Genomic DNA, 14,345 nt, shown 5'->3' with positions numbered 1-14,345 from the left:
GGCTGCTGTTGCTGGTGCTGGAGGTGCAGGAGGAGACGATGGTGATAACCAAAGGCAATTTTTCCCGGGTCACAATATGTACATCACCCTTGACCCGAAAGCGAGCGGCGTTGAGGATTACCGCGAGATTATTACTTTCCTCATACGCTCGAGGATTTTTCATGCTATCGCGAACACTCTGCCGATATCCTTACCAAATATCGAAGTCTTTTGGCAGACGGTAGAATACGATTGTCGTGTTGAGCCCCCGGTCATGCGAGCGACTGTGAACAATCATCAGGTTCAGTTCAATTCTGAACAGATTCGGGTGGCGTTACGGTTTGGAGAAGAGACGAGACCCAACTGAGTTTGTGGCTCCGTTTCGTGATGGAGCGTTTCTCCGAATGGGCTATTCTGGTCCATTAGGCGATTCACAGAGACGGAAGGGTTTTCTACTTGGTCAGTGGCGCCTCCTTATGCACGTCATGATAGTTTGCATGTCAGGAAGGAAGGCGGGCACTGACGGTATGGGTGCGACCATGCAGTCCGCAATGACTACACTGACTTACAATAAACGATATAGTTTTAGTCAGATGGTCTTTTACGAGATTGACAGACAGAGAAGGGCGATGGCTCTGGAGCGGTTCATTATGTATCCACGTTTCATCCAGATGATATTGAACCATGTGGCTCCGAATCTACCTCAGCGAAGACCGATCAGATACGTGGAATCTGTGAGCAAACGTATCTTTGCTCAATGCCGCACTTCGAGTGCGAGGAGCAACCCTGAACGTCGTCCAAGGCATACTCCACTGTTTGGGTTTTTAATCAACCCAGAGTATGTTCCTGCTGGTGGGGACGAGTTCAGAGATCCTCAACCGCGACAGGCAAGAGCAACTCAAGCTGCATCTGTTGTGCCTGTTGTGTCGGCTGCAGAGGATATAGATCTTGATGCTGTCTTTGGAGGTCAAGGTTATTTCGATATGGATCAAGTTGATACACATGCAGAGGTGCAGGTCTCTGCTGCACAAGGTTCGCGTGTGAGTGTTACTAGAGCAGCTACGTCGATGGCTGACTCAGATTTGGATGAGATCATGAATGAGGGGAGACGGTTGATGGTGTCTCGAGAGAGAACGTTGGGAAGAGAAAGAGAACGGAGGATGATGATGAGTCAGAAGAGGAAGAAGATATACATAAGCTGATACGACGTTCAAGACGGGAAAGGACAGGTGCAGGTATGGGAGCTGGAGAGACTTCAAGGATGGTACGTTTTGCTCCGGCCTCACTGTCTGGTATGTCTATCGTTCCTACTTCTGTACAGGTTACAAGTACAAGCGCTGCGGTTGTTTCCGTGGTGGCTACATCATCTGCTGGCATTCCATCTACCACTATCATCCAGACGTCGACTCCGGAGATTGTGTCCCTACCACCTCCAACGCTTACTCAGTCGGTGGTAGCTGCACGATTTGTAGAGTCAACGGCCGTCACTACTGCAGGGTTATCAGGTATGGTACCACCTGCGGTTACGCCTGCTTCTGATGTCTCGCCTACGCCTATGTCAGACTCAGAGAGAATAGCTTCACTCGAGCGGATCGTGGCAGAGCAATCGAAGACTATTCAACGCCTAGTAGAAGCAAATCAACTACAGTCATCCCTCCTGGTTGAGCATGGGAAAATTATCGATGCCTTGAAGGAGTTCTTGGCATCTCAGGGGGAGATGAGCTGTAAGGGCGACGAGCTAAGGACGAAAAGAAGAAATGACCAAGACGATGATCCCAATGCATCGAAAGATGCAGGTGGTGAGCTGCCAAGAACTTCTCAAGCTCTTGGTACTTCCACAGCTCAGGGGGAGTCTGCCGACGCGGCTGGTGGTTCTGGTGGTGATGATGTGGTGTTGGTTGATGATGACGTGATTGATGCGTTAAGGGAACTTGACGATGATATGTTCAGTGACGATGTGTTATTTGATGAGGATGTGCTGCCGAGTGATGTGATTGAGAAGATCGGTGAGCAGATTGAGATTGAGAATGAGATTGAGGAAGGAGAGATAGTGGAGGAAAATGTCAAACATGACATTCCAGAGGTTGAGAAGGCCGATATGGGTGATCAGACGGCAGTTGAAGATACTGAATGGGAAGAGCAGCCGAGGTGGAAGGAAGGATACGCTCAATGGTTCGTCAAAACGAAGAAACCGGCAGTCCCTACCATGTTCAAAAAGAGTTACAATATTAAGGGCTATGCTGAAGCAAAGAAAGAGATTATATGCTGGATTTATGATGAGCAGTTGCGGCTCTTCGTGATTAAACGATCTGATGGAGTTCAGTACCTTAGAAGAATGTTGAGATCGTTAAACACACTGCCTGAATGTGAGGTTAAAGACTTAGCCAGATTGGGGTTGATCAATCGAAGTGATGATAATATGGCTAGAGTCATAGGGAAAATCGTATGGAAAGAGAGCATAAAGGAAAAGAAGTTTGAGCTGTTGAAACCACAGAAAGGGAAACTTGTTGAAGACAGGGATAGAGGTTTGAGAGCTGATGGAAAGCCTTGGATGGTTATGAAGTATAAACCAATCCGGTGCCTTAAAGAAGTACCGATGAAGCTTATGCCCAAGGATGTGCTCAAAGACCTAAAGTGGTGGTTCGTTGATTGTGAGACAGCGGAGGCAGTGATGGAAGATGAGGATGAACAAGAGATCCTTAGAGTTTACGATCCGATGCATCTTGTTAACTTATCGCAAGCTGATCTGAAGATGCTTAACGAGAAAAAGATCTTTTATATTCCTGCTTGGAAGGATGAAGCAAGGAAATATCAAAGGGTTGTGTCGGTGTGTGTTAGAGAAGGAGTGCACGCTTGAAGTTACAGGATTACGAGACAAGAGCTGAAAGATCAAGATATGAAGCTACTGCCAAGGGGGAGTCTGTTGGTGCATAAATGTCAGTAGTTCATATGTCTAGTGTCTGTAATCGAGTCTGTAATATTGTTTATGTATTTGTTTGTTTGAAGCGAAGTTGTTGACAAGTTCGCTTAGGCGAACTTGTTAACCGAGCGAAGTTGTTGACAAGTTCGCTTCAAACAAACAAATACATAAACAATATTACAGACTCGATTACAGACACTAGACATATGAACTACTGACATTTATGCACCAACAGATAGGGACTGCCTAACTCAGCGAAGTTCTCGTTAAGTTCTCGTTGGTGGGAGGGCATCGGATCAGTCAATTCTGTTCATTATTCTCAAACTCAGCGAACTAATATCATCCGTTTACACAGCGAACTTATACTGATCCTACTTGTTATCTTGTTCTTCGATTTCAAACCGATCTAAAGGTTGTTTGGGTTCTTTTATCAAATGTTATATATTCATTGATGTTAATCTAAGGTTGTTTCGACAACCGGTTAATAACCTCGAACGACCGACCTTTAAACCCGAGTTCAAAACTTGTTTTACATGTTCATGAGTAAACTGGACGTTTAGTTATCCTTAATATCATGTGTTTGAGCCTCCTCAATCGTCAAAGTTAATCGAAACACAGGTTTTCCGGATTTCGATTAACTTTACTGTCGCCGTTTCAGATTCAGGCGAAATTAAGGTTTAGGCGAAGTTATCCGTAACTTCGCCTGGAGCTTAAGTTCGCCTGAGGCGAAGTTATCCGTTCAACTTCGCCTGAAACTTAAATTCGCCTGAGGCGATGTTGTGGTGAGGCGAACTTAAAGATGAAGCGAAGTTGTTCTCAACTTCGCCCCAACTTTAACTTCGCCTGGAACCTTTTTTAACTTAAAATTTTTTAGTCGAACTTAAAGCTGAAGCGAAGTTGTTCCCAACTTCGCCCAAACTTTAACTTCGCCTATACAGTCTTTATCACAACTTCGCTCATGGTAATAAGCGAACTTGTGTTATGCTTTAATGTTTATCTAACTTGGTTCGCTTGTTGCAGAGATGGCTGCTGTTGCTGGTGCTGGAGGTGCAGGAGGAGACGATGGTGATAACCAAAGGCAATTTTTCCCGGGTCACAATATGTACATCACCCTTGACCCGGAAGCGAGCGGCGTTGAGGATTACCGCGAGATTATTACTTTCCTCATACGCTCGAGGATTTTTCATGCTATCACGAACACTCTGCCGATATCCTTACCAAATATCGAAGACTTTTGGCAGACGGTAGAATACGATTGTCGTGTTGAGCCCCCGGTCATGCGAGCGACTGTGAACAATCATCAGGTTCAGTTCAATTCTGAACAGATTCGGGTGGCGTTACGGTTTGGAGAAGAGACGAGGGACGACCCAACTGAGTTTGTGGCTCCGTTTCGTGATGGAGCGTTTCTCCGAATGGGCTATTCTGGTCCATTAGGCGATTCACAGAGACGGAAGGGTTTTCTACTTGGTCAGTGGCGCTTCCTTATGCACGTCATGATAGTTTGCATGTCAGGAAGGAAGGCGGGCACTGACGGTATGGGTGCGACCATGCAGTCCGCAATGACTGCACTGACTTACAATAAACGCTATAGTTTTAGTCAGATGGTCTTTTACGAGATTGACAGACAGAGAAGGGCGATGGCTCTGGAGCGGTTCATTATGTATCCACGTTTCATCCAGATGATATTGAACCATGTGGCTCCGAATCTACCTCAGCGAAGACCGATCAGATACGTGGAATCTGTGAGCAAACGTATCTTTGCTCAATGCCGCACTTCGAGTGCGAGGAGCAACCCTGAACGTCGTCCAAGGCATACTCCACTGTTTGGGTTTTTAATCAACCCAGAGTATGTTCCTGCTGGTGGGGACGAGTTCAGAGATCCTCAACCGCGACAGGCAAGAGCAACTCAAGCTGCATCTGTTGTGCCTGTTGTGTCGGCTGCAGAGGATATAGATCTTGATGCTGTCTTTGGAGGTCAAGGTTATTTCGATATGGATCAAGTTGATACACATGCAGAGGTGCAGGTCTCTGCTGCACAAGGTTCGCGTGTGAGTGTTACTAGAGCAGCTACGTCGATGGCTGACTCAGATTTGGATGAGATCATGAATGAGGGGAGACGGTTGATGGTGTCTCGAGAGAGAACGTTGGGAAGAGAAAGAGAACGGAGGATGATGATGAGTCAGAAGAGGAAGAAGATATACATAAGCTGATACGACGTTCAAGACGGGAAAGGACAGGTGCAGGTATGGGAGCTGGAGAGACTTCAAGGATGGTACGTTTTGCTCCGGCCTCACTGTCTGGTATGTCTATCGTTCCTACTTCTGTACAGGTTACAAGTACAAGCGCTGCGGTTGTTTCCGTGGTGGCTACATCATCTGCTGGCATTCCATCTACCACTATCATCCAGACGTCGACTCCGGAGATTGTGTCCCTACCACCTCCAACGCTTACTCAGTCGGTGGTAGCTGCACGATTTGTAGAGTCAACGGCCGTCACTACTGCAGGGTTATCAGGTATGGTACCACCTGCGGTTACGCCTGCTTCTGATGTCTCGCCTACGCCTATGTCAGACTCAGAGAGAATAGCTTCACTCGAGCGGATCGTGGCAGAGCAATCGAAGACTATTCAACGCCTAGTAGAAGCAAATCAACTACAGTCATCCCTCCTGGTTGAGCATGGGAAAATTATCGATGCCTTGAAGGAGTTCTTGGCATCTCAGGGGGAGATGAGCTGTAAGGGCGACGAGCTAAGGACGAAAAGAAGAAATGACCAAGACGATGATCCCAATGCATCGAAAGATGCAGGTGGTGAGCTGCCAAGAACTTCTCAAGCTCTTGGTACTTCCACAGCTCAGGGGGAGTCTGCCGACGCGGCTGGTGGTTCTGGTGGTGATGATGTGGTGTTGGTTGATGATGACGTGATTGATGCGTTAAGGGAACTTGACGATGATATGTTCAGTGACGATGTGTTATTTGATGAGGATGTGCTGCCGAGTGATGTGATTGAGAAGATCGGTGAGCAGATTGAGATTGAGAATGAGATTGAGGAAGGAGAGATAGTGGAGGAAAATGTCAAACATGACATTCCAGAGGTTGAGAAGGCCGATATGGGTGATCAGACGGCAGTTGAAGATACTGAATGGGAAGAGCAGCCGAGGTGGAAGGAAGGATACGCTCAATGGTTCGTCAAAACGAAGAAACCGGCAGTCCCTACCATGTTCAAAAAGAGTTACAATATTAAGGGCTATGCTGAAGCAAAGAAAGAGATTATATGCTGGATTTATGATGAGCAGTTGCGGCTCTTCGTGATTAAACGATCTGATGGAGTTCAGTACCTTAGAAGAATGTTGAGATCGTTAAACACACTGCCTGAATGTGAGGTTAAAGACTTAGCCAGATTGGGGTTGATCAATCGAAGTGATGATAATATGGCTAGAGTCATAGGGAAAATCGTATGGAAAGAGAGCATAAAGGAAAAGAAGTTTGAGCTGTTGAAACCACAGAAAGGGAAACTTGTTGAAGACAGGGATAGAGGTTTGAGAGCTGATGGAAAGCCTTGGATGGTTATGAAGTATAAACCAATCCGGTGCCTTAAAGAAGTACCGATGAAGCTTATGCCCAAGGATGTGCTCAAAGACCTAAAGTGGTGGTTCGTTGATTGTGAGACAGCGGAGGCAGTGATGGAAGATGAGGATGAACAAGAGATCCTTAGAGTTTACGATCCGATGCATCTTGTTAACTTATCGCAAGCTGATCTGAAGATGCTTAACGAGAAAAAGATCTTTTATATTCCTGCTTGGAAGGATGAAGCAAGGAAATATCAAAGGGTTGTGTCGGTGTGTGTTAGAGAAGGAGTGCACGCTTGAAGTTACAGGATTACGAGACAAGAGCTGAAAGATCAAGATATGAAGCTACTGCCAAGGGGGAGTCTGTTGGTGCATAAATGTCAGTAGTTCATATGTCTAGTGTCTGTAATCGAGTCTGTAATATTGTTTATGTATTTGTTTGTTTGAAGCGAAGTTGTTGACAAGTTCGCTTAGGCGAACTTGTTAACCGAGCGAAGTTGTTGACAAGTTCGCTTAGGCGAACTTGTTAACCAAGCGAAGTTATGGACAACTTCGCCTGAGGCGAAGTTGTCGTGTATTTATATAGGTTTCGGATTATCGTTTGGGAAGTTGGTTTTAGAGTTAGTTCAGCAGTTAGAGTTCGTGTGAGTCAAGTGACGTGAGGTCGAGAGTCTGTAACTGTGATTATATCACGTGTTGAGTTATTAATATAACGTGTGTTTGTTCGTATCGTATTCGTGTGTTCGTGTTCTACGTCCGTAACGATCTACACAGGGATTCCGCACCTGTGTATATCGGGATATCTCGTGTGATCCGTCCAGGGAACCTACAACGTTTGCTTATTCAACAAGTCTAGATTTGAGTCGGCTACCGCAAGTTAAGAAAACAGATAAATTTTGATTGATTTACCATAACATTGATGTCGGTAGGCCGAATTAAGAAGGTATAATACGTATAAAGATTAAATTTCCAAGTTGATTGCTAAACTTTTGGTACAAGAAGCTTGATTATAACCGGGTCTATGAAGAAACGGGTATGGATCTAAGGGTTGGGTTCTGGATAGTCCATATTTGATGGGTTATAATATATATAGTTTACCATTTAGACCCTGGAGTTTGGAGATGGAAACATATAAGGATAAAAGTTTAAGTTTGGGTGATTTTTGCCAAAGTAGGAAAGTTATAATATATTTTATATAAATTTATATAAACAGTAATAATAATAAATCTTCCCGATAAACGCGATGTGTATATATATGTATATTCTAATAAAATTACTCGGACATCCAAACGGGTCGGGTAATTATATAAATTGTTAATCCGAAAAAGTCCGAGTTGTTACAGGCTCTCCTACTTCAGGGAATTTCGTCCCGAAATTAAAGAATATTATAACAACACCATTAAATTTTTAAGAAAAATTAAAAGAAAATTTCAAATACTATTTAAATCCTAATACAGAACTTTGAATAGTTGAAGCAATGCTTCAAATGAAAATCTGATAAGGGCACTTATATATAGGATGTACCAGCGGCGTATCCACCATGTCCTTATCATCTCTACATTTTTACCATTATCCCAACTAATCTCGATCCTATATTATGACACACAATTTATTCGAATTATGATTTCCATGCGAGGACTTTGGTAATTACGTGTCAACCCATAATTACTTAGATCGTCGGATGGTCCACATAACTCGTTCCATTGTGTGGGTTACAAAACATGATTTTAAGAAAACAAAATTTTAAGGAGTTTTAGTTATAACATTAGTAAATTACCATCGTATAACACCATTTCAAAAGTTGCAGTGAATTTTAATAAAGCAAGGAAATTTCTAATACCCCTTTAAAACGTAAAAGTATAAGTATTTAAAGTTGAGAAGAGATAATTTATTATTTGTGGAGACTAGTAAAATGAGTTGTGTTGGATGAGGATAGACAACTAGATAAAAGTAGACTTTAATAAACAATCTATTTAAATAAAAGAAATTTATTCATGGGTAAATGATGTAAAAGATAAATAGTTCAAATGGGAATAATCCAAGGCCATAAAGAGGCGTTACAATATGTAATTAAGAAAAAGACAAAATAAATTAAGATAGATAAAGGGTACGGCAAAAGTCTTCACTGTCGTTGAGTAGCTTAATTGATGTGACTGGAGCACCATGAGGAGTTGCATTCATAGGGGTTGGAATAGTCTAGGTAGATTGACTTGGGATAGCTAGAATGAGTTGAAGTTGCATAGTAGGGACTTGAGTAGAGTAGGCTTGGTACACTTGAGTTTGTGGGTGCGGAGCTTGATAGAGTTGGGTTAAGTAAGGTTGACCCTGGTTGATGGGAGGAACTTGAGGGATATGGGATTGATGGGTTTGAATTTGGTGAACATGGGTAAAGTAGTGGGGTGGAGTCATAGTTTGGGCTTGATGGGCATGGATAAGTTGAGGGCACGTATTACGGAGGTGATTTGGGTCTCCACACTGGTAGCAAGCACGAGAGTAAGGGACACTGGGTTAAGCTAGTGAGGCGGCTTGTGCATTAGGCGGGACACAACACTAGCAAGGTGTCCAAAGCTATTGCATTTGGTGCATAGTCGGCAAGAAGATTGAGTAGAGTGGTTATGGTTACATTTGACACATAGGGGATAAGGTTCGGCATATGCCTTCTTGTTCGGGGTATTTTGTTTTTGGTTAGGAGGAGGTTAGTTACTGGGTTGGTTAACGGCATAGGCTTTACGCTTGTTGTTATGGTTGTTGTTGCGGTGATTGTTGTTGGAAGCAGGCTTGGGTTCAGCTTTAGCATCCGCGAATAAGTCGGTTTTGGTCTTGTTGGGATTAGGCTTGGAATCCTTGCGAGACAAGGTTCCATCCCTAACATGATTGTCGGTGAGAGAGGTATCTAGGTCCATCGCCTCACCATTGGTTAACAGGTCACGACTCACCACAGAATCACGGAAAATGTTTGGCAAACCGCGAATATATTTCTGAATGTCGCGGTGTTCGGGGGTTACAAGGTGGTGTACGATTCGGCTAAGTTCACGGAAGCGGTTCGAGTAGGTTGAGTTATCCCCGCTATCTTTCTTGAGTTCTCAAAATTCGGCTTCAAGTCTCTGCAGCAGTGCAGCTCATGTTCCGAGAAAAACTCTTTCTTCATTGTTTCCTTAAGTTCCTCTCAAGGCTTGGATACGACCAAGTCAGACCCTTGGTCATTCCTTAGGGCTTTCCACCAGATGACAGCCCGACTCTCGAATCGGCACGAGGCGAACTTGGTCCATTTGGCATCCGGACATTCGCAGTGGATGAAGATGTTTTCCATTTCCTCGAACCATTGAAGCAAGGCAGTGGAATTTTCCTCACCACGGAAGGATGGAGTTTTGGTGCTCAAAAAGTTACGAAAATCATAGTTATTTGGTGTGGTCGAGGAGGCGGATCCGTTGGAGTTGAGGCTTTAGATCTGATTGACTATCGTGGGCATGGCAGCAGCGAATTCTTTTGTGATCCTAGCAGCCAAGCGGCGATCGCATGAACCAGATGAACGTTGGTGACGACGGTGATTTCTTAGTGAGAACATTCTATAAGGATAAAAAATTAAGACTTATAAGGTGAAAGATAAGTTGAGGAAATTATTTAAATAATAGAAGAAATTTTTATGAATAGAGAAATATCATAAGGGATAAAAGTTAAAGATTGTATGGTAGGTGTACATTGCGTAGATATTTATGAGTTGATGCATTAAAATAATTAATGCGTGATAATTAGAGAATGTCAGTTTAAAAGTTAAAATTTAATTTATTGAGTTAACTTAACAAACAAACTTTGTGTGTTGGCCTCCCATGAGCTTTCCATAGCAATTTGAATGGCCCAACAAAATTTAACGAATAAACAACTGAGTTTGACAGCCAATGAGAGTTACATGACATTTTAACTGTCTCAACTAATTAACGAATTTACAATGTAATGAAGTTTGTCGGCCCGATGAGCGTTACATTGAGTTTTAACCCACCAAACTAAATAACGAACTATCGAAATAACAATTTGGGTAGTTGGAGTAAAGTGTGAATCACCACGTTAATTACTCCAACAAAAATACGAAAACGAGTTCAGAAATAGATAGTCGGGATTCCCGACTAACCATTTAAAATAACATAAAACCATAATCGGAAGGGTTACCAAATTTAAGCCACGAACCACCGTGAATTCGGTTTAAAAATATTATAAGGAATGCAACAACTAATGTGGTCTTGGTTGACAGCCTAGGGTGCCAGTCATATGGCATTTTTGGGTCTCGCTCGGGTCCATAGGGTCGAGTACCGTGGTCAGGTTATCCCCTAGGTAAGGAATAGTATCTTACCTTTGGTTCTCGAAACCGTTTTGCCAAGGCCCAACTCACAGTTTTTCTTCCCCTTTCATTTATTACAGGGACATGCCACATAACCTAGCCCTAAGGTGAACGAGCAAAAACAACAGATGGGAATTCTTAAGGAATTTCCCGAAAATAAAAGTAATCTAATTTCGAAAACCTTTCTTAGAATGTTGAGGCATAGCCTCGGAGTTTGTGTGTGTGCACAACAGTACAAGAATAAATAATAAGTAATTAATTATATAAGAAAGCTGTAAACAATTAATTTGAACACATAAGGCAAACAAATAAGCATGTGTGGGGCTCTTAATCATGTTACTATGGCACCACTAATGACCTATCTTAAACCTTCGGCTCTGATACCAATCTGTCACACCCCAACCTACGGCGGAAATGCCGGGGCGTGAAGTGATTGCCACAACTCTCAAGGTACTATCATGCAATATTAAATGTGACAATATCTATTATATTTAATTAAATAACCATACATCAAAGTAACCAAAGTGCATGAATTAAAATTTAATCAAATTAAACAAAATTCAATATTCTAATTCTTGTATCTTCTTCTCTAGCATGCAACCCTAAGTTCTCTTCAAAATAAACTTGAGAATCACATCACACGACAACCTGCATATGCGTTAAAAATAAAAATAGATTTGTCAACACAAGGTTGAGTGACTAAATCACCAAATTTTGAGACACTATAATAATAATAAGTAAAAGTGCAAAGTAGGAAAATTATAATATATTTTATATAATTTTTATATATACAATAATAATAATAATAAATCTTCCTGATATACGCGATATATATATATATATATATATATATATATATATGGGAGAGATATTTTGAGAACCATGGTGAGTTGTAAAAACTTTAAGAACTCAATATGGACCACACATTTAATTAAATGAGTATGGAATATGTGGATGATAATAAATCTGATTAAAAAATTAATCAGGAGAGAGAATAAGTATTTTTGATTATTACACAAGTTTAAATGTTAGTTACACATGTGTAATAAATCGATTCGGTGTGTAAAAAAATACTGTAATTTTTTGTACATTACTTACACATACGTATTACACATGTCTAAAAAAAATTCAAAAAAAAAAATTTGTTACGTTGAGTTGTTTCGAGTTCTTAAAACTCAAAGCGGTTCTCAAAAGAAATCAATCATATATATATATATATATATATATATATATATATATATTAATAAAATAACCCGGACATCCAAACGGGTCGGGTATTTATATATTGTTAATCCAAAAAAGTCCGAGTTGCTACACCCGCCACCACCCACCACCACCATTACTGCTCACCGGCCACCACCACCATCCCACCGCCGATCACTACCATTTCATTTATTCCATCTTTTTCTAGATTACCAAAAAAATAAAAACTAATAATTCATGTCATCTCATATGGTAACTAAACATGTCAATGGAATAGTAGTGAGCCACTCCATTTCCTTGCTCATTTCATTTCATCGCCCATTCCATCACGTCATACCAAACAGACCCTTAAGGTATTATAGAGGGAATGAAATGGACTAGGTAATGAATCATTTCATTCCATTAACCAACCAAACAACATTTTTTTCATTCCTTGACAATGACCAATTATATTCCACATCTCATTCTTGCATACCAGTGGCGAAGCTTGGACTAAGACATCGGAGGGGCCAGACTTAAAATGTATACAAATTTCACAAACAAAGGGGGTGGACTTAAATTTTAGGCCAAAAACAGCTAAATTTACACTACGTATAGAAAATTTTGGAAAACGGCTAAATGTTACACTACGTATAAAACACTTCAGCCGAAAACTGCTAAATTTTACACTACGTATAAAAAATTTCAGCCGAAAACGGCTAAATTTACAATACATGTAAAAAATTTGGGCGAAAACGGCTAAATTTTACACTATGTATAAAAAGTTTCAGCTGAAAACGGCTAAATTTTACACTACATATATAAAATTTCAGTCGAAAACTGCTAAATTTACACTACGTATAAAAAATTTCGGACGAAAACTGGTAAATTTACACTACCGCGTAAAAAACAGGGGGCAGGGTAAGAGTCCTTCGCCATTGCTGCATATCAAACGCTACCTGAAAAATATAATGAATATAACAAACTAATATATACATATTAAATTAAACCAAAACTTCGTTAAAAATAAAACAAAACATTACAAAAATAGAATAATAAAACGATTAAAAACAAAACCTATATAAACCCTCATACCATCATACGAGGTAAATGCTAGCATAAAACTAAACTGCTACTTTTGATTGGATTTGTTAAGAGAAGGATTTTGTATTATTTGATTCGTTCAAAAGAAAACCATCAGGGGAGTTTAAATAACAAGAAATGAGATAGCCTACCTATCTCTAAACAAGATAAACATAAGAAAACAAGTCAGCGATAATAAATTCAAGTTTTGAATCCTATATAGATATAGATGTTTGTTTCTCTTGAACACCGAACGGCAAATCGCAAACCAAACAGAAGAAATTTATATGCTTGTTTGAGTTGTTTCATACTTCTCAAATCGCAATTGTTATATGGGGCTCAAACGAATCTGGACGCGGGTAGAAAAAGATCAGTGGCGGATCTAGGAATTTTTCTCAGTGGGTTCACTGCTTTTAATGCTCTAATTTCATAGAACTGGACACACAAATTTTCGGATTGGTTCGACGGTTCGAGTCGGGTAATGTTCATTTTAATTGTGCATGAGCAAATTGGTTAGGAACTTAGGATAGATGAAACTTGCAGATGTTCTAACTTTTTTTAAGGAAATGTTCAAACTGTTTATTAATCATACATACCAAGTGAAACATGTTCGTCAATGTGCTCATGGAATTGTCCATCATGGTGGAGTCATTGTAGTTTTGTGACATTAAGTCACAATTGTTTTTCACTTTACCAATAAAACATTTGGTGTTCAGTGAACCGTTTCCCTCTCATACTCTCCCTTGTCTATACCTTAATTGAATTCAAGAAGAACTAGATAAACTACACTATAGTTTTGTTTCATTTGTCTAAACCAATTTGTTCACGGAATATGCAAACCCAAAAGACACCATAATACTAATACTTACTTTGATACGAAGATTACAGTGCAAATGATGTGTTGAGCAAATTGGCCGATGATGGAATTCAAAATAAAAAATGAGTTTTAGATAAAGGTTCTAAAAGAACACAGTGCAAAAGAAAACAAAAGAGTTTTTAGTAAATGTTCTAAAAACAACAACGCAGAAGGAAAAAAAGAGATTTAAATAAAAGTTATAAATGAACACCATGAAACACTGCACGGTTTCGAACCCGGGTTGCTTGCATGAAACAATGAAACATTAAGATTCTTGCACTGGAACACTTATTCAACTTGATAATAGGTTCACTTGGTAATATATGTATGGGTTCACTCCAGAGTTGTTATATAAAATATCTATTAAAAATTCGAAACTCGATGGGTTCCCGTGAACCCGTAAGAATGTATGTAGGTCCGCCCATGA

This window comes from Bidens hawaiensis, unplaced genomic scaffold (genome assembly GCF_021521415.1).
Source record: "Bidens hawaiensis isolate Kalapana, Puna unplaced genomic scaffold, B.hawaiensis_p1.1 tig00008877_1, whole genome shotgun sequence".
Taxonomy (NCBI): Eukaryota; Viridiplantae; Streptophyta; class Magnoliopsida; order Asterales; family Asteraceae; genus Bidens; species Bidens hawaiensis.
Note: the sequence above shows the minus strand (reverse complement) of the source record.